The sequence below is a fragment of the Gossypium hirsutum genome, chromosome A13 (assembly GCF_007990345.1).
Source record: "Gossypium hirsutum isolate 1008001.06 chromosome A13, Gossypium_hirsutum_v2.1, whole genome shotgun sequence".
NCBI lineage: Eukaryota > Viridiplantae > Streptophyta > Magnoliopsida > Malvales > Malvaceae > Gossypium > Gossypium hirsutum.
The window spans coordinates 12981721-13003087 of NC_053436.1; the positions used below are offsets into that span (position 1 = coordinate 12981721).

General features: G+C 34.2%; 1 long non-coding RNA gene across 3 annotated transcripts; it reads right to left on the reverse strand.

Annotated features, from left to right (window-relative positions):
• Nucleotides 1-2429: 2429 nt before the first annotated feature.
• Nucleotides 2430-6994, reverse strand: LOC107894026 (uncharacterized). Of its 3 annotated transcripts, none has more exons than XR_005907469.1 (6): nt 6703-6994; nt 6180-6278; nt 5933-6070; nt 5199-5319; nt 4980-5126; nt 2430-3074 (listed from the first exon to the last, which is right to left on the reverse strand). It is a non-coding gene; the product is annotated as an uncharacterized lncRNA (long non-coding RNA). The 3 variants fall into 3 exon arrangements; XR_005907468.1 differs by having other exon boundaries at nt 2430-3286; XR_005907470.1 differs by having other exon boundaries at nt 5933-6073.
• Nucleotides 6995-21367: the final 14373 nt, after the last annotated feature.

Below are 21367 nucleotides of genomic sequence, written 5' to 3' on the forward strand. Positions count from 1 at the left end.
TGGTCCGTTGATCATTATGCCACCTTATAGATTCGGCCGTCTTCGACGACATGAAAAGCCTTTGAAGTCTTGGTATTAGGGGAAAGTATCGCAAAACCTTGACTGGCTTCTTTCTTAACTGTGCCCCACCTTCATCTGCATTCACATCTTCTGTATTCCCATTCATCCAACGAGACTTGCCGCAAACATTATGTAATATCCTGATTTTGGGCCTAGTCGGAATAGCGGTTTCGTGACCACAAAATCTGAGATAGAAATAATTATTTTATGATTATTTTGAGGTCTATGATATGATTGCATGATTTTGTGAAAATTTCATGAAGAAATTTTATGCATAAAGTGCTTAAATTGAAATTAGGGACTAAATCGAATAATTTGTAAAACTTGCATTCTGGAAGTTTCTAGTATGAAATTGTTTTGAAATATTAATTAGGAGGTCTTAAATAGCAATTTTACCAATTTCTAAGTCTATGGACAAAATTGGACATGGATGGAATTTTTGGAAAGTTTAGTAGTAAGGGTATTTTGGTCATTTAGGGGTAAAATGAATTAAAATACAAAATTAAAAGCCAATTTTGCTCATCTTCAAACCCATGGCCGAATATAGCAAGGAGAAACCATGGCTAGGGTTTTTCAAGCTTCCAAGCTCGATTAGCAAGGAAAATTGAAATTCGGGCTAAAATAGAAAAATACCAAGTTGTGGACGAAATGGTAAAAGTAGCCATTTTCGCATACGAGGTAAGTTCATGTGTAAATAATGTAGCATAATTGTTATTTTTAAGTTATTGATGTTAATTATATGATATGCTGATTTTTTTATCGTGAAATATTATGCTTTGTGGTTAATGTTGAGTAATATGCAAATTATGTTTACTACTTGATAAATATGAATTGCTACCGAGTATCGGTTCCGATATTCCATGGAAGACGACAATGTGAGATCGAGGAAAAAAGCCCGTTTGAGTCTTAGGAATAGATTAGGATACAAGTGACATGTCACTAGGATGGCTGAGCATCAGAACTCGTTGAGTTGAGTCCGAGTTCACTTATGGATGCGAATGTCCGAACTCGTTGAGTTGAGTCCGAGTTCGTGAAATGTAACTAGGCATCCGAACTCGTTGAGTTGAGTCCGAGTTCACTTATAGATGCGAACGCCCGAGCTCGTTGAGTTGAGTCCGAGTTCACTTAGGGGCGAGTTACATGATTTCTTGATTACATATGAGGCACTTATGTGCAAATTATCCGTGTATCCGAGTTGTATTCCGATGTGTTCAACGGGTGAAATTTCTAGTGAAATGAAGAACACTTAAGATGCAAGCGACGTTTTGGTAAGTGTTGTGAAATGGACACTTTGGACAGGTATGTTCTTAACCCTCGGGTTGATAATAGATACAAAAACGATAAGGTAGTAAGATGATGAATGATGTTTAGAAATATGATATATGTTTTGGTGATACCATGCTAAAGTTGTTTGGTATATTTGTATTGTTATGTTACTTGTTATTTACATATGAACTTACTAAGCATTTATGCTTACTCCCTCCTCTTTATTTATTGTAGTTTTGAACAAGCCAGCTCGGGAATCGGGACGGGTCGAAGGTTCAATCACACTATCCAAAGGACTTTCATCTGGGTAAATGGCTTGTAAAACTTAAGTATGGCATGTATAGCAATATATTTATTTTGTGTAAATAATTTTATGATATGGCCATGATTGGTTGAGAAAATGTTTGATATTGATAAGTCATGGTGATGGTTAAATTTAGATCATGTTTGATATCATGGAAGTTTAATAGGTTATCTAGTTCATAACAACTCATGAAAAGATGAAATTTGCCTTAAAACAGAATATTGCTGTAGCAATGGCATGAATTTGAAAAATCACTAAAAATAGTATAAATGGAATTAAATGATGAGAAAGCTATGGAATTTAAGCTTAATGAGTCTATTTTCATATGGATAAAAAAAACAGGCATATAAATTATACTTTATGAGATATTTGAAACCTTGTGAAATAGGGCCAGAGTGATTTCTGGATCCTCTGTTCTGACTTTAAAAATTCATAATAAATTTTAAAAAAATAATTATAAGTCATTATTTATATGTACAGATTCCTTATTGAGTCTAGTTTTAATAGAAACAAACCTCGTAGTCATTGAAATTCTGTATAGAGAGATATCTGATTCGTAATACACAGATGTCAGAGTAGTCGAACCCTGAAACAGGGGAGACTTTAACTAATAAACTGTACTAATTGGCCCAACAAAAAAATTCTAGAAAAAAATTAGTAAATATATATATGAGTCTAGATTTATGGAAAATTTACGGATATTGATTTCGAGTTTCGTAACTCGAGATATGATTTTTCTTGTAACTGCGACGCGAGTAGCTAGAAAGCTGTGAATGTAGAAACAAAAGATTTGAAGTTCTTATTTTGATAAATTATGTTCGGTAACTCCTCAAGCTCGACTCCGGTGACAGTTTCGGGCGTGGGGGCGTTACACATTACAACACTGTTGGTTCTTCTGATCACCCCAGTACAGCATGCAGTCATTTGGGCAACTATGAATTTTATCGTACCCAAGGCCCAAATCTTTTATTAATCTCTTCATATATTGACAAGATTGGGGGATTTTTGCAAAAGGAAACATCTCTCTCAGAAACTCTAGCAGCATTGTAAAAGAATTTCCAGTCCACCCTCCCAAACATTTTAAGTGAAATAAACGAATGCAGAAGGACAATTTTGAATATTTTGATCCCTCGTAAAGTTCTTCGTTCATTTCATTAAGTAAATTGTAGAACTTCGCCGCTTCTTCATTTGGCTCCTCATAAGGTGCACTTGTTCCCGTTTCGCCAAAAACATTTCCACCAATATTACAATCATCGGATGCAATAAAATCAGGTGGAAACGATTGCTCACCATGACTGTGCAAATTAAATGCATCCCGCAACATACCTTCCATGTCATCTTGTCTAACATACTGATGGTAATCAGTATCAGGATAAGTCGGATTAATCGTTGAAGAAGTTCCACTAGATGTACACTCCCCATGAAAAATCCATTTTTTATACCCCTGAATAAAGCCATCAACAATTAGATGTTCGTAGACAACTTCACGAGTATGCCAATTGATGTTGCCACACTTCTTATACGGGCAAAGAATCATATTCTCTTGGCTTGCATTTTGAAATGCAAAATTTAGAAAAGTTTGTACTCCATTTCGATAGGCGTTGCTTACCCTTGACAATTTCATCCAACTCCTATCCATTTCGTAGTTCTTGAATTCTAAAGTTGACAATAAATTACACAGGTAAGTTGTTTATTATGTAAGTCTTGATATGATATATTTTTATGTTTTATGTAAGTTATGTAGATTATGTAAGTTATGAAATTTGATCTATTATATCTTACAGCTCGATATAAGGCAACCCGTCAGGTTTCCAGCCTATATACTTTGAATCTTTAAAATAATTAAAAAAAGGTTGGAGAGAAGGTCAGCTATTGTTGTAATTTTAATGGACAAGCAAGCTACATGGTAATGAATATTCAATAGTAAATGAGCTCGATAAAACTTTTTTCAAGTCTTTTTGAATTTTTTAAGATTCATCATACGTGGCGTTGTTACACCTAGGGAGGATCCATTATATCTTACAGCTCGATATAAGGCAACCCGTCAGGTTTCCAGCCTATACACTTTGAATCTTTAAAATATTTAAAAAAAGGTTGGAGAGAAGGTCAGCTATTGTTGTAATTTTAATGCACCAGCAAGCTACATGATAATAAATATTCAATAGTAAATGAGCTCGATAGAACTTTTTTCAAGTCTTTTTGAATTTTTTAAGATTCATCATACGTGGCGTTATTACACCTAGGGAGGATCCATTATATCTTACAGCTCGATATAAGGCAACCCGTCAGGTTTCCAGCCTATATACTTTGAATCTTTAAAATAATTAAAAAAGGTTGGAGAGAAGGTCAGCTATTGTTGTAATTTTAATGCACAAGCAAGCTACATGGTAATAAATATTCAATAGTAAATGAGCTCGATAGAACTTTTTTCAAGTCTTTTTTATTTTTTTAAGATTCATCATACGTGGCGTTGTTACACCTTGGGAGGATCCATTATATCTTACAGCTCGATATAAGGCAACCCGTCAGGTTTCTAGTCTATATACTTTGAATCTTTAAAATATTTAAAAAAAAGGTTGGAGAGAAGGTCAGCTATTGTTGTAATTTTAATGCACAAGCAAGCTACATGGTAATAAATATTCAATAGTAAATAAGCTCGATAGAACTTAAAAAGGTATGATTTATTTTGAATAAAAAGTTTAACTTAAATGATAAAATGAACGATAATATTTGTGATAAAACGGACAATAACATTTGTGATAAAACGGAAGAGAATATTTCAATAATAATTTAAATTGAAGTTAAAAACTATATAAAATATTTTATTAAATATTTGTATATTAGATGGGACATATTATATTAACAAATAAATTTATCAAAAATCATGATAGAAATATTTTTATATTAGATGAGACATATTATATCAATAAATAAATTTATTAAAAATCGTGATAGAAATATAGAAATATTAAATCACAAATTACGAAAATATGGTAGAAAAAATTAACGTGGCTAGCATACATGTCGAAAGGTATAATATTATTAAAAGGTTGGAAATTGAGCAGAAATGATCCATTTTATAGTACCATTGTAAGTAGAAACATACGGATTGCAACCAGTAGCAAAGAGATCCCAAAGATAAGCAGAATAAGCAAATTAAAAAAATTAAAGGCAGCATAACAAGTCTCTAAGGGTAAACAGCATAAGCAAATTAAAAAAATAATCAAAGGACAGACTTGAATAAGTTAAAAACATGATCCATTAATTATCCATTAAAACCTAATCTTACGATAAACAAGAATGGTAATTTAAAAAAACGAAAATAAAAGAAAATAAAAGAGTAGCTAACCTTTTGGTTATCTAGGCTTTGTATTTGAGTAGTATTTGTACTTTGTATTTGGTTTCTTAGATCTCGAGTGGTAACTGATAGAGCAGTTGAAAGCTTCGGCTCTTTTTGCTATTGCTGATCCGATCTTGCCCAAGCCAACAATTCCAACTGATTACAATTATTACAAACATGATTAATTATTCAGCATATAGCTATCCAAATGAAGAAGAAGAAGCTGACCTGAAGATAATCTTTTAGTACAGCGACCAAATTGATTCAGACTTCCTCTACTGAAGTGCTGTCATCTACATCTATATCATTCTCCACACCTTTCTCATCCAGTTTGAAGCAGTTGGCAAATCTGTTATTAAAAAAAGCAGATTAAAAAAGCAAAAAGCAAAAAGCAAAAAGCAACTGTTACTTATAAACGTAAAAAGCAAATAGCAAATCTATAAACCTTTTTTTATTATTAATTTTAAAACTTGCATGTTTTGATGGTTAATTATTTAAGTTACTCTAACATTTGGCATTTAAATTTATTGTTTGGATAAGATGTGCAGTGTCACAAAATGATTCCTTCCCACACCCAGACTTAACTTGTACTTAAAAACATGGATAATGAGAAAATAACAAGGCATTGCTATCAACCTTGAAAAGGAAATAAATAAGGTAAATTGCTCAAAATTTAAAAAGAAGTATGGATAGACCAAAAAATAACCAGGCAACATCTAAATGCATAGACATTTAAATGCAAAATTTAACAAGGTATTGCTATCAACCTTAAACTTTTATCAGACCAAAAAATAAACATAACAACATCTAAATGCATAGACATGGAAGCTTATATTTCAAAGAACCCTCATCACCATGTTTCAACAGCTTGCCTAACTACCAACTACCAAGTACCCAGAAATCTTAGATGCAGAACAAATTCATATTTACAAATTGTAAAAGTCAGAATCAGTTTTTTATACCGTCTTTATATTGCTGCTATTGCTACAAATTAGGTAGGCTCTTAAACTAAACTGATATTTCCACTCATCAGTTCCTCTTGAAATGGCTTGTAACGCAAAATGCATAGATCTCCAAGCACCATTTGAAATTGTTCATTCCTGCTAGATGAATGGTAATAGTTTTGTTATCAAGTAAACTGGAAAGGAATGGCATTTACTAATTCTTAGAGCAGAAGCTATAAACAAGTGAGAATAGCTAATTGCCTACTATCAAAGCTTGCAGATTGCCTGCTACCATCAAGGTACAAAGGCCTTGTTGCTCTCTCGCATTTGGCAACAACAAATGTGTCTAGTTGTGGCTCTGGAACTGAAAATCATAAACATAAATCAATAATCAATTGGCAAATTGTAAACAAAATTGCAGTCAATGAGTGGACTTTCTTTTCAAATCAACCACAAGTTCCAAGTACTTGAACAGAAATCACTCAAGAAAAACAAACTAAAGCCTATTAAGGTGTAAACTTAAGAAAGAACTAGTTACAAATTGCAAGTACTTGATTGTTGTCAGAAAAGCACTACGAAGGTAGAGTGTTCGACTTAGTTCCAGTAGTCGGGGTTCAAAACTTCAAATCCTCATAACCTCAAATATATACAAGAAAAGAAGGACAAAAAACCTTCTGAGTGCATAACAAGAACAATATACCTCTTCATCCTACTCTTTCCTTTAACTGAAAGAGTGGCCAACAATATTTAATCAGTTGAGATAACAACGAAAAGAAATCTAAATTTACCGATTGCTTACGGCAGAGGAGGGCGACTGCTATGGTGACACAGCAGAGAGTAGAACGGACAGCGCTGAGCAGGTGGTCCGGTCGGCGTCTTCAGCAGGAGATGGCTATGGATTTTGGGGAAATTTTAGGGATTAGGAAATCTGTGGAATTGGGGGAAATCTGTTTTGGAAGGAGGGAATGGCCAAGTATCGGGCAAGTAATAGGATAAAATGAAAGAGAGGAAAACAACGGCGTTTTGCTAAAAAAATTGGACCTTTTGTGGCGTTTCCAAAAACTGCCGCTAAACCCACTTAACTGCACACTAAAATGGTGACATTTTAACTATTCTAAATTATTTTTTGCGGCGTTTTCAAGAAAAACGCTGCTAATTCTAATCTATTGTGGCGTTTCCATATTAGCGCCGCTAAATGCATCTAGAAAACGGCACTGTTTCAGTCAATGTACATTGTTTTTGTGACGTTTTTGAAAAACGCCGCTAAAGTTTACCATTAATTCTTGTGGTGTTTTAGTAGAAACGCCGCCAATGCTAATCTATTCCGGCGTTTGGTACCCTTGCGCCACTAAAGATGCATTGTAAAACGACGTCGTTTCGATTAATGAAAATATGATTTTTGTGGCGTTTTCAAGTAAACGCCGCTAATGTTACTCTATTGCGGCGTTTTTCATATTAGTGCCGTTAATCCCTCTAAACAAATGGTGCCATTTTGTTTTAAGTAATATGATTGTTTGCGGCGTTTTTGTCTAAAACGCCGCTAATACCTTAAATAGTAATAAATATTTATAGTTTAATTATTTATTAATTTACTTTAAATTAATTTTTGTTTTGCTTCTAACAATATATTTAATTTGTAAACCCCCGAATACCTTATAAACTAAACCATAAACTCAAATACCCTAAACCCTAATTCCATATATACCCTAAATTCGTAAACCATAAACGTCAAGATTTTTACTACTTGTTTAAACCCTAAAATAATTTGATTTTTTCTCATTTTTATCAATACTCCTTACCCTAAAACCATATATAATACTCTAAACATGTACTAAGACCTTAAACCCTAAATGGTAAACCACACAAACAACAAAATTTAAATTACTAAACCCCAAATCTAAAATAACAAACCATAAACTTAACATGATGACCAGTAAACCCTAAACCATAAAAAATCTAAATCGTACGTAAACTTTAAACCTTACATATTCAACCCTAAACCGAAAAATAAATTTAATCAATACTAAGTATGTATTACTTCCACAATTTATTATAATTCAATATAAGCTCTTTTACATTAATATCTATGTATATACACATCAACATCCATGTGTGAATATTTTTTTGGGATTTAGAGTTTGGGGTCTATAGATAATTAGTATTGTTTAGGGTTTATATATATATGTTTTTACAATTTAGGGTTTAATTTGTTAAGGTTTTGGGGTTTAGATCTCACAGCGTCGATTTTAACAGCTTGATAACTTAAATAAAAATTTCTAAATAGTTTAGTAATCAATTTGTAACTTTTCATAGTTAAGTAACTAAAATGAAACTTTCTCATAGCTAAGTAAATGGTGTGTAGTTTATATTTTTTATAAAGTTAGTTTCAAATATAAAAAAAAAATCGAATTCAAAACAAAATTAAGAAAATAATATGAAAAGTAAATCGGATCAAATTGGAATGAGTGTCGGTTATCGTACTCAAAAATGGCTGCTCAACTTTTTATGGCTTTTGGATAAAAAATGGTGCTATATATCAACTATTTGTGGCGTTTTCTTAAAAAACGCCGCTATTACTCAGTTTTAGTGGCGTTTGGACTAAAAACGCCGCTATTTCTATGTTTTTAGAGGCGTTTGGACCAAAAAGGCCGCTATTACTCAGTTTTTTAGCGGCGTTTTTGCTCCAAACGCCACTATTACTCAGTTTTTTAGCGGCGTTTTTGTGCAAACGCCGCTAATGCATAATCTGTGTGGCATTTTTTGGCCAAACGCCACTAAAAATGCCGCTATAGCCCTATTTTCTTGTAGTGTTTAATATGTTCTTATGTAGTGAACTATATACATAATAGATTTTTTTTAAATATATATATGTGTACATATATATATATATGAAAAATTGATTTAAAAAGAAATATACAATGAAATAAATTTAAAGGAAAATATATAAAACAATAGAAGATCAACAATGCATGTAAAAACATAATGTTCAACCATTCAAAGCTGATAATATAGGAAACATTTACGTATATATAAGTATGAAAACAAATTTATAACAAAATAATATAAATAATATACAAAACAATATGGAAACAATTTGAAAACTATTTAATATGAAAAATTACAAATGAGCAACATATAAAAGGGTTTGAAATGATTTGCATATATATAAAAATAACACTAATAAATAATATTGAAATAAACATTGTGAAAGAAGTGATTTGGAGCAAATAACATACAACAATATTTTTTAAAAACAAAATATATTTACTTAAAGGTGATAATATGCATACAATAATAAAAACCATGAAAACAATATATAATGAAGATATGATAAAAATAAAGAATAAACGATATACATGATAGAATAACAAATCAATAAATAATGAAACAATATACACATAAAAAAATAAAATAAAATAATTTAAGATTAATTTATATAATTTTAAAATAAGTAATATGCATGAAAGTTTGAGATAAACCAAAAAGATGAAATAGCTAAAATAAACAGTATACAAATTAGTAATGTAAAAAATAGATTTTTAAAATAAATATCAAAAGAAGAAGATTAGAGTAAGCATATACGAAATACTATACATTAGTTTAAATAAATAATACACATAGATTAAAAAAATAGTTTAACGTAAATAATATATATAAGAATACTAATGTATAAGAGTATTTAGATGAATAACATAAAAAAATTTAACAACGGAGGATGGAAGAGAACTTTAGAATAAATAGACATATAATAAAACAAATAAAGCATATATCCAAACGTAAGTATAAAAATAACATACGAACATAAAGTAAATTTGATAACACAGTTTAAAACCATATGTTAGAAAGGTTAAAAAAATGAAATGAAAAATAAGAATAAAAAAAACGAAAAATTACATAACTAAAATAAACAAACTCAAGTGAGCTAAATACAAACTGAAAGGATTAATTAATAAATAAAACAAGTCGTTGAAAACGAAATAAGGACCGAAGTGCAGTGCGCGCGAATGCAGAGGGACTTAAACTAGAAATATACCAGACCCCTAAAACGCAGTGCACAAACGAGGACTATAATGCAATAGCGCATAAGCTTTTGGAAAAAATTAAAAAAAGGATAGGAGGCCAATCCGAGTCCAATGAGACGTGGCACAAAAAGGAAGGGTGGATCACGCAAATTTCCCTTTTGAGCAAAAGGGCGCGGATCCGACTACGGGTCGGGTCGTCGCGCTGGTTCCCTTACTCCCTATACGGCGCCGTTCTATGTTGCTTATAAAAGCTCCAATTTAGCCCATTCTACCGAACCCTAGCCTCCTTCCATCTTTACCAGCAGACCCTAGCCCCATTTTTTAACCCCATCACTGATCCACCACCAAGAACGGTGACCGGTGGTTTTGGGGGCTCCGGTGAATCTATTTTCAACCTGAAAATCCTTTCTTGACTTCGATTTGAATGAAGCAAAAGATAACCAGCGGCTTATTCGCAAGGTGAGATTACTATTTTATTTCGTTATACTAAAAAAACAAAACAAAAAGAAAAAAATGAAAAAGATTCGAAACACAGAAATATAAGGTGTTTAAAATCACCTTTCAATTTTTTGATTGCTCTTCTATTCAATATGCATATATGTGTAAAAAAAAGAGAAAGAGAGCCCCTTACAATCGCTCTGTTCTTGCTTTTATAGTCAAAACCGAAAAAGAATAAATCAAAATACAATTTTTCTTCATTTTTCCTATTTGTTGTTGTCCTGCTGTCGTTTGCTTGTTTTTGTTTACAGGTACGGGGCGACGTGGAGGCATGAGGGTGGCGTACAGAGGCGTGCAGGGGTGGTACGGAGCGTACGGCGCTGGGGGGCTTGGTTGCGGCGCTAGGGTTTCTGCCCTAATTTTTTGCTCTTGGGCCGAAGTAGTTGGGCTTTAATTTGTAAATGGATCTTGGGTCATGTAATCTGGACTTTGGACATTTAACTAATTATTGGGTTTTTATTATTTGGTTGAGGTTAATGGGCCGGGCAAATCTGGCCCATTACAGTCGTGTCTGCTCTGCTTCTGAAATTAGTGGATTTGGACAGTGAGTTACACGGCCTACTCCCACTGCCGTGCCTCTGTACTACATTGGCGTGTGCCTACGTTACACGGCCGTGTACTACTCCTTACATGAGTGTTTGGACCTCCACACGGCCTGGACTACTCCGCACGGCCAGAGCACATGAGCGTGTGGCCCTAACTCGCCAAATACTATATTCATGTCAACATGATCTAAAATGCAAATCAATTTGTTCCAACCTCTCGACTACGATTACTTAGGGTGATTACGACTCTGTTCTGACCTTGATTTATGTATTTTTTGTGATTGAGGTGTGACATGTTAGGTATGGAATCTGAGTGCACAAGTATGCATGTTTCTGTAACTGATGATTGATTGCAAGCGATTCTTTCTGAATGTCTGTCTGAGATTATGTTCTGAACTGGTGCATCAGCATCCATACATTTGCATACATTCATCTACATAAACCTTTTTGGGTGGGATTTTGAAGAGAAGGGAGTTTTACGATTTGGCAGTTTAACTGCATTTTACAGTCCCAATTCCCAGAGGGTCGTGGATGATGGATTTCTGAACTGCACTGTACAGCAGATACGTCAGCATCGTTGCATATTGTTATTATTTGATTTGGCAGTTTTACTGCAACCGATCGGTATAGCGGTTTACCGTATTGCACTGTACTGCATGTACATTAGCTACGCTAATACCTTTATCTGATCTGGCAGAACATACTACACGACTGTACCGTGGTTCACTGTATTGCACGGTACAACTGATATGCTAGCTTTGCTGCGTAATATATGTGACTAGCAATCTATCTGCGTTCTGATAGCCCTAATTCCCAGAGGGTCGAGGGCGGTCCCAATTCCCTGAGGGTCGTGGACAATGTAGATGATCATCATTGCTGGGAAATCTGGGATGACATCGTATAGATGGGTTGATTAAATCCCCATAGGGGGTATAAGGTTGGATTGGCTTTTCGAGGTCCTAATTGGAGTACAGGGATGGGTGGTCGATTATATCCCTACATGAGGTGTAAGGTTGGACGGAGATGGTGTGTTGGTTGGATGGGTGGGTTGTTTTATAACTCATTCACACTCATATGCATCTGACTGAATTTGTTTGATTAAATGTTACTGTTACTGTGTGACTGCAATGTCTGGTTGATCTAATTGACTGAACACATGTGTGATAGAATGTATTTGACTATTCTCTTGAGAGGCACACGTGCCTGATAGTAATTTATGTGTTTGACTGTTACTGTACTAAGTTGGGCTAAAGCCCCAAACTGAGATTGATACCGATTCTGAAAAGGGCGTAAGCCTAGATTGTGACTGTTGAAAACTACTATTACTATGTTTGACAGAGCCATATGACTGTAAAGTTACATATGGCCTGCATTTGATTTAGTCGATTTGTAAGTATGTTCTATTTTCGAACTGTTTCTAGCTTTCTGGTTTTTCTCACTATTGAATATCTGTTTGATCTCACACTGAGCTCGAGTAGCTCACCCCCTCTCCTGTTTCTCCTTTCAGGTACAGTTTTGGATTCTGGACACTGGACTCAGAACTCGGAGGTCTCGGACAGTCTTGGTGGATAAATTATGGTTTTTTTTTAAGTTCAATTTTATTCATTATTCGAATAAAGTTTAAACTGTAAGGATTAATAGTGCTGTGGTAGAATTTTGAGTTGTGTTTATAATCGTATAATTTGAACTAGTTTTACATTGAACTTTATTTTAAGATTTGTACTGATTTGTTAATAAACGTTTTAAATGATTTGGTTTGATAAGATAAACTGTTTTGCAAATTTTTCTTTCCTACGATCACTTCGGTGATCAATGTAGCATTCTGAATTCGGTCTAGACTTCTAGGCCGGGTTGGGGGTGTTACAAATCGTGCCCTAGCATGCTGGGTTTTGATTTTTCATTTGACCAAATAGCCAAATATCCTTTTAATTGCATGTTTTAGAAATCATAAGATGATCTCTATTTTGAGGGTTTAAAATGTTGTCTCCTAACGTACTGGATATGATATTTTATTCCTTCGGAACGAGTGAATCTTAAATTTCATCTCGAGTGATACAAACATTTTAAAATGGGATTGTAAAATCTTTTCAAATTTTCAACATTAGGACATTAATTAATCAATTAGGTACCGATTTTGGATGTTACGAGGGTGCTAATCCTTCCTCGTACGTAACTGACTCCCGAACCCTATTTTTGAATTTCATAGGTCAAAATCAATATTTTAATAAAATAAAATATTTTATTAGGTGATCCGATCACACCCAAACAAAAAGGATTGGTGGCTACTCCATATTTCATTTTAAAGTCGATCCTCGTTTTCCAAAATAAAAAATAGTTTGATAGCTTAGTGACTCCACTGGGGACATTAGAGAGTCAGGCCACAAATTGGTTAATTTTTGTCCTTTTGTTGAAAATTGAAAATTTCATTTGAAAAATTACGATTCGTTTACTGTACACGTTTTGGTTCGAGTCCCATAGAATACTTTTGCATTGCATTGCATGACCGTTGTGGTTACACCTTTTAAGTGGGAGTGGGAAACTATGCTTTCGTGAGGTCTTCGCCTTCGTGAGGTCTTCACCTCCGTATGGGCTAGTGGTCTACTTCTGGGATACATCCGTACCTATGTCTTCGTGAGATTTTCATCTCTGTATGACCATAGGAAAATGTATTCCCCTGAATCAAACTCGATCCATATGAGCCTATAATTGGTGAGGGTTGAGGGATCTGTTGGTTCAGGTACCCCTTCGTTAGAACCGAATCATATATAGAGAGACCTAGGAGTCTATGTAACACCCCTTACCCGTATCTGATTTCGGAACAGGGTACGAGGTATTACCGGACTTTAGTACTTGTAATCATTTAAAATCGAGACATAAATTTCATCAAATTTTAAACTTTTCAAACATAATCAACCTGTCCCTTAAAAAGAGCTCACAAGGCCCATATCATGCTTTAATTCAACCACACACATAGGCAAGCATGCACATTCATAAATTGCATCATTTAATTAATAACATAATCAAGACTATCTACATTAAATGACTTTATACAATAGAGACCTTCAAATAACATAGGTCAGTATTTTAGGCCAACTCCTAGCAACTTAATAACAATCAAACGAGTCCCCATACATGCAAAAGACTTAAAAATACTTTAAAACCTTTATATATCGATCAATAGTTTGATAGTGTGATTTAACCTCCGGCGACCTCCAACTCGAGCTAACATCTACGACACTATAGGAAAGAGAAAGGAAGGGAGTAAGCATTATAGCTTAGTAAGTAAATATGTAAATATTAATAAACAATACATTATCATATATTAAACAAAGTCACAATATGTTCCCGGATTATTACCATCACAAAGATACATACTTTTACTATTACAATTATAAACAGGTTCAAAATAAGCTGTCTAGCATAATACCAGAAGCTAAATTATTTATTTATAGAGCTACAGAACTCCAAATTACAAACCGTTAATTTTACTTGAAACTAGATTCATGTATATTCTTACCATAAAATTTTCAGAATATTTGGTCTAGCAAATTAGTTCAGTTTATTCATTGAAGTTACCCCTATTTCACTGCTCAACTGCCCTAACCACTCTTCACTACAAATAAATTTTCTCTTCGTACAGAACTCATATGATGTTATCATTTATTTTATTTGAACCTAGACTCATTAAGGATTTCAAACATATAAATTATATCCCATAATTATTTTTTTACAATTTTTAATGATTTTTCAAAGTCAAAACATGGGATCATGTAGTCATTCTGAACCAGTCTCATAGAAACTTAAATATCTCTGAATATAGAATTCATTTTCTTGCTCTGTTTCTGTTATATGAAAATATACTCATTAAGCTTTAATTTGATATCTCATTCAGTCCCTGATTCAATTTATACTATTTTTGGTAAATTTTTAGATTCACGTCACTGCAACTATCTAGAACAGTTTTATTGTCAATTTTGATTTTTCATACTTCAATTGTATTCATCACTTACCTATAACAATCTTTCCAATTTTCAATCACATATCGAGCATATTGCTCATAAGTTACATACGTATATACTTACACTTATCATCACAAAGTCATACACAATTTCATTTAATCAATTTCCTAGTTGAACGCTTCGGAATAATAACAGATACGCGATGGTATCGCACACAGCCCACTTTTAAAATCGAAGCTCTCTTGTACACATAGTGGCCTTCACTTTGCACCACTCATGTGACCTAGCTCGATTGTACACATAATTTTGGCTCTCTTGTACACATGGTGAACACTTAGTACCACCCATGAGACCTAGCCACTTTATCTCGTAGCTCTCTTGTTTACATGGTGTACTTCATCTGGAACCACACATGCAACCTAGCTACATTTATCTCGTAGCTCTCTTGTCTACATGGTGTACACATAGTATCACCCATGCGACCTAGCTAACTCATAATGTCTCGTAGCTCTCTTGTACACATGGTATACATCCCGTATTACACATGTGACCTAGCTACATACCATCTGTATCTTTCGATTCCGAAGGTTCAAACGGGAAGTATCTCACTTTCTAATCCTTTATTCCATTCTTCCAATAGTCAATTATGATTCAAAAATCAGCTACAATACATAAAATATGTTGAAATATAAAAAGGTAATAAAAATAATGTATTATTTACATACAAATTTACATACTTTCTCATTTCTATGTCGAATTAATATTGAACATTTAAAAATCATAATTATACTTACTTTCAACACCTCGGCAATCATAGTAAATATATCAATTTTACATTGAAACATGCATAAATTAATGCTTATTATATATATGAACTTACCTCGATCCTAAAACGATTATTTTACCAACTTTCCCGATTTTCGATTTTTCTCCCATTCTAGGTTCAAATCTCATTTTCCGGGATCTAAAACATCATATTTTACTTATTTAATTAATTACTATTCAAAACAGTCCTTAACTCAAACTTTGGAAAAATTACAATTTTGCCCCTAAACTTTTGCATATTTACACTTTTTCCCCTAGGCTCGGGAATTAACTTCATCCCTTATTATTATGTTTTATGACACGCTGATCATTTTTCCCTTCTATGGCAACATCAAATTCTCACTCTAACATATAGTTATGAACAATAACAACTTTTACCGATTAAGCCATTTTACTTATTTTTGCTTAAAATCGCTTAGCAAAAGTTGTTTAACATAATTTCGGCCTTCATATTCTACCATAAAATATCAAAATAAACACATTTAACCTATGGGTATTTTTCCAAATATGAACCCTAGCTTAAATTATTGCTAGAATAAGCTTAATCAAGTTACCGGGATTCTAAAAACGTAAAGAACTTGAAAAACGGGGCTAGAACGGACTTACTATTGAGCTTGGAAGCTTGAAAACCCTAGCCATGGCTTCCCCCATGCTAATTTTTGCCTCCATGAAAAAGATGAGTCAATTTTGGCTTTATTTTCCCTTTTTATTTCTTTTAATTACCAAATGACTAAAATGCCCTTAAGGTCTTTCTTTAAAATTTTGTCCTATTCATGCCCATTTTTGTCCAAATGAAATATAATGATGTAATTATAATTTAAGGACCTTTTCTTTAAAACCCCATTTCAATCAAGTACTTATGAATTAGAACACATATTTTGCAACTTTTGCAATTTAGTCCTAAAAGTCCAATTAAGCACTTTATCAGTAAAATTTCTTAACGATATTTTTACACAATATTTTAATCAATAAATAAACCTTAAAACTTAATCAGAATAAATTTTTCAACTTCAAATTCTTGGTTCTAAAACCATCGTTCCGTTTAGGCCCTAAATCGGGCTGTTACAGCAACTTCTGCAAATAAGCCCTAACAGGCAAATTAAACATGCAATCTATAAAATTTCTTATCAATAGTCTAACACATGCATCTAATCACTTGATAAATCATAAAAATTAATCGAAATAAGCTTTTCTATCTCATATTTTTGGTTTTGCAACCACTATTCCATTTAGGCCCTATTTCGAGATGTTACAGCGTATCCTAGGTAAAGCCATGCCAAATCCTACGTCACTCGGTTAAGTGTTCTATATTGTTTTTTTCTCAACCACTAACGTGTTTTGTTTTGTCTATGACTACATTGCATTACATCATCATAAAAAGAAGGTGTTGATTCATATTCGATTGCTAAATAGAAGAGCTTGTCATGGGAAAACAGATTTCTTGATAAAGTGGATTACAATATGGTTGTCTGAATATGGTCTAAATAAACATGACGAAAGAAGGCTGGTTGTCCACGGAGGAATACAAAACTTTGTCTGAGATTTTAGGCCAACAAGGATTGTTCGAGTGCCGTCACGTCAACTTTCTTAAAGGAGCTAAGGAGCATTACGATATAAGTGAGCAATGGGTCGCAGCCTGGATCAAGCAAAAAGGAGAATTTGGACATCTTTTGGAAAATTCGCAAGACTCGACCATGACATCCAAATATGAATAAAAGAGCAGTGTTTTTACCTAGACAATGAGGGCAATGCCGTATATGCAATCCGTTTTATGTAAAGAAATCTGTTTTCTAGAAAAATTGTTCTAATAGAATTGAATTTAGAATCAACGTCTCTCTTTCTTTGCATTCATCCCTTGCATCTGCATTGCATTGCATCATTTTCATCAAACTTTCACAAAAGGACCCTAATTAGGTAAAATTATTTCAATTAACCTAGGAACCGACAAAATTCAAACGACTAAGCATCTTTACGATACACGGAAAAAGATTAAAGATATGGATCAAAGGTTGGAAAGACTCGAACAACTTCAGAGAGAGATGCAAGACAAGCTACAAATGCAAATGCAAGAGCAGCTGGCAAGGTCCAACAAGACATGATGGACGAAATGCTAGAGTCTCAAAGAAACATGATGACTCAGTTGACCCAATTGTTGGCTGAGGGAATGGATAAAGGAAAAAGCCCTAGGGTCAATGCTGGGGAAGGCAATGAGGATCCTCTCTATCGTCCAGGTTTCACCCTGACAAATGCTCAGACATGTCCGCAAGGTGTACCTATTACTATCAGATCCCAACAATATCAGGCCGGTACCTCGGCACCAGTGGATTACCCTATTGGCTCATGCCCCAATCTAGGGGGCAATCCAACTACTTCTGTAGTTCCTGATCTGGATGAAATGGAAAAAGAAAAATTGTCAAGACAACTCGAGGATCGGTATAAGTGGTTGGAGGAAAATTTTAAGGCAATGGAGAATGTTGACTACTATTTTGGGATTGACGCCAATGATCTGAGTTTGGTTCCCGATTTAGTAGTCCCGCCAAAATTTAAGACTCTAGAGTTTGAAAAGTACAATGGGACTAGTTGTCCTAAAGCCCACATCACAATATTCTGTCGAAGGATGACAGGATATGTTAATAACGACCAACTATTAATCCACTGCTTCCAAGACAGTTTGATCGGGTCAGCAGCTAAATGGTACAATCAATTGAGTAGTGCTAAAATCAATTCATGGAAAGACTTAGCACAAGCTTTTATGAAGCAGTATGGCCATGTAACAGACATGGCACCCGATAGAATTACCTTTCAAAATATGGAAAAGAAGCAAAATGAGAGCTTCAGGCAATATGCTCAAAGATGGAGAGAGGTAGCAACACAAGTCCATCCACCTCTCCTGAAAAATGAGACCACGATACTTTTCATCAATACTCTGAAAGCCCCATTCATTAACCATATGTTGGGAAGCGCTACTCTGAGCTTTTCGGATATAGTAATGTCCAGTGAGATGATTGAAAATGTGGTAAGAAGTGCGAAGATAGAGGCAGGAGAAAGTGCTAAAAGGTCAATCTCGAGAAACAAGGAAAATGAAGTAAACATCGTGAGCATGCCTTCCAAATTGGTCAACGTAGGCCAGCCGATGGCTGTAACCACTAGCTATCAAGGCTCTTCAAGAAAAGAATCCAACTTGGGGCCAAATACAGAAAGGCTCCAGTTTACACCCGTCCCGATGTCATATAAGGAGTTGTATCAGAATTTTTTTAATGTGCATGTGGTGTCTCTGTTCTACTCGGAACCCGTGCAACCTCTATTCCCAAAATGGTATAATGATAATGCTTAATGCGAGTACCACACGAGAATAACGGACACTCAATCGAAAATTGCACTATATTTAAAAAGTTGGTCGAAAGGTTCTTTGAAATGGGGATTGTGAAGTTTGACGATTCCTCAGAACCTAATCGCTTTGACAATGCAGTAAATGCGATATTTGAGAGTGGGGGAAAAATAGTTGCGATGCCTTGAACAAGTCAAAAGCCTGGAAGGAATATTGGGGAATCTAAATGACATATCCGAAGGGGGAATCGGGGAATAAAAGTTTCCAAACCCTTATATACTTGGGAGTGTTTTGAACAATGGGATTGTGGAAGAGATCCCTATATTTTTAGAGCTAATTTAGAGTAATATTCAAAACACGCTTGTTGCTTTAAGCCTAGAGGTAATAAGAATCCTTTTTGTGAAATAGGCTTGTGTCTAAAATCTTTATTTCAATAAAATGCATCTTTTTGAGCAAATATTCTTTTATTCTTTATATTTATAGATTCTTTTATTCTTTGGAATTTCTTTCAAATATTCTTTATTTTTCATTCATAATCATATCATACAAATAATCATCCTTAAAATCATTCATTCTTTGGAATCTGCCTTTGTACATACAACAGGTCCTCAGATATCAATGACATAAGCGACACTGCTACTGACTCAGAATCTCATTTTGAGCGAGATATGTGTCTTGAGGGATCTCAAGACTTGGAAGATAATAGAGATTGTAACCTATCTTCTGATTTTTTAAAGATGGTAGAACAAGATGAAAACAGATCCTACCTTACAAAAGGTCAATGGACATTGTGAGCAATAGGCAAAGATCGGAGCCTGTATCACCACAAAGACAAAGCGAATCGTTATTGAGTCATTCCAAGAATTCAAAAATGTTTTCGCATGATCATATCATGACATGCCTGGGATACTGAGATGTGGGTATGCTGCAATCTTAAAAGAGGATGTCAGAAGGACACATGCTAATGGTTTTACAATAGCCAAGCTAATCATAAGGTTTGGGTACTACCGGTCCATCATAGAAGGGGATTACATCAGTTATGCCGTATTTAGGGAGACAAGATTCATGTGACTCATTCATTTCTTCACTGGTTTTCTCAATGTAGGGCGGGGATGTTATCAGACCAATCTCATCAAAAATTTCTAGTATACATCGATTCATCTTAATGGTCGTCGATTACTTCACTAGGAGGGTGAAACTCGCTTCATATGCCAATATTACAAAGTCAGCAGTCATAAAAAAAAAAAGATGTCGATAAAGAATGCCAGAAAGGATCATGTCTAACAATATACAACTGCACAATGTCAAAAACTTGCAGATCAACGCCATATCACAGTGCAACAAAGGCAGCCAAAAAGAAAAAATAAAAGTAAAAAGAGAGAAAGAAAAATAAAAACAACAAAAACAGGATCATGGGAAGATAATCGAGACTTGTAAAGATTGACATAAAGAAGTTACATTTACCCTCTATGCTTATCAAACATTGGCCAGGACCTATGTGAGGACCTTCGTGAGGGCAACACCTTTCTCATTGGTTTAGGAGTGGAAGTGGTTTTACCCATTGAAGTCGAGATTCGTTTTCTCCGAGTCTTGTCAGAACCAAATCCAATCTTGTTATGATCAGTTGAGTTCAAAAAGAAGGTCGAAAGTCATCTATTGTGGTAATGCATCAGAAAACGGATGATATGAGATAAAAAAGATCAAAAAATCAAAAAAATCAAAAAAATAAAAAAAAATCAAAAAAATTTAAAAAATAATAAAAATAATAAAAATAAAAATAAAGAAAGAAAAATGAGAGGCCAGGGCGAAAACCCGCAAAGGGCGCCTTGAGACCAAAGGAGATTTGAGTTGAAAACCCAAAAAGGGTGGCTCAAATTTTGGTCAAAGTAGGGTAGTAGTCTTGCTGTGCCTGAATTGACAATGAAGAAGTATGCTACATCTTGGGGCATCGACAAAGTACTCCAGATGCCCTAAACACATATTGAGCTCAAAATGGTCCTCAAGAAGTTTGTACAGAGAAGCTCAGGCTGCGATATTTGGGGCACTTAGTTTTCATCCTACCCATTTTGAATTTTCTATTTTTGACTACTTTATTCATTTCAAAATACGCTTCCAATAAATTTCCTTTTTTAATTGCATTTGCTATCATTGATTAACTTATTTATTTCGAGCCATGCTCTCCATTTATTTCCTTCTTGTCCATTGTTATGATCTTTTTCAAGCATTTTGCATTGAAATAATGATTAGTGGACTAATAATACTTTCATAAAATGAGT